At 18.4% G+C, this 1,025-nt stretch overlaps 1 protein-coding gene across 1 annotated transcript in view; it reads left to right on the top strand.

Annotated features, from left to right (window-relative positions):
• LOC117171245 (lysophospholipid acyltransferase 7) overlaps positions 1–1,025 on the top strand; it is a 50,526-nt gene that overhangs the window by 48,901 nt on the left and 600 nt on the right. The window lies entirely within an intron of this gene.

Genomic DNA, 1,025 nt, shown 5'->3' with positions numbered 1-1,025 from the left:
TTTAAATCTTTCAAAATTTTAAATTATTTTTAAAACTTTTAAATATCCTTTTAAATGATTAGAATTTTCTCACACATTGTTTAAAACCCGTAATTTTTTTTTTAATTGCTTTAAAATGTTCCAGATTCTTCTTTGATGCCTAAAAATCTCTTGAAATTTTTTAAAACATTCTCCATTTTATTTTACAAAATGAAAAATCATTTGAAAATTTGCCAAGAATCCTAAAAATTATTGTATTATTTTGAAACCTTTAAAAATCCTAAGAATTTTGAAAAGTATATTTAAAATTTTCCTAAGAATCTTAAGAAAATCTTTTTATTTTTTTGAAACATTTCAATATTCATAAAAGAAGGCTCCTAAACTTTCTGTTTGAAATCTTAAAAAATATGCATTTTTTTATATTAATTAAATTTTTTGCGAATTAATAATTTTCCGATTGTTATTTATAAATAGAAATTCAACACTTTTCACTTATTTGAAATATAATAAAAGCATTTATTATTATGGCTATAAATTTTGAAGTTTAAAACAAAACTGAAAATAGTTTATAAAGTTTCAATTTGATGTTAATGCTTTCCGCTACTAGATTTTTTTTTAATTTTCAAAAATCTACATTTTGTTTATATTTTTTCAAAATGCTTCAAAATTTTAAATTATTTTTAATACTTTCAAATGATTAGAATTTTCTCAAACATTTTTTAAAACCCGAAATTTTTTTTTAATTGCTTTAAAATGTTCCAGATTCTGCTTTGATGCCTAAAAATCTCTTGAAATGTTTTAAAATATTCTCCATTTTATTTTACAAAATTAAAAATCATTTAAAAATTTGCCAGGAATCTTAAAAAATATTTCATTATCTTATTTATTATTTTATAATTTTATATTAATTGAATTTTTTGCGAATTAATAATGTTCCAATTGTCATTTATAAATAAAAATTCCACACTTTTCACTTATTTGAAATATAATAAAAGCATTTATTATTATGGCTATAAATTTTGAAGTTTAAAACAAAACTGAAAATA

Source organism: Belonocnema kinseyi, chromosome 4 (assembly GCF_010883055.1).
Source record: "Belonocnema kinseyi isolate 2016_QV_RU_SX_M_011 chromosome 4, B_treatae_v1, whole genome shotgun sequence".
Taxonomy (NCBI): domain Eukaryota; kingdom Metazoa; phylum Arthropoda; class Insecta; order Hymenoptera; family Cynipidae; genus Belonocnema; species Belonocnema kinseyi.
Note: the sequence above shows the minus strand (reverse complement) of the source record. Positions and strands in the feature narration are given on the sequence as shown.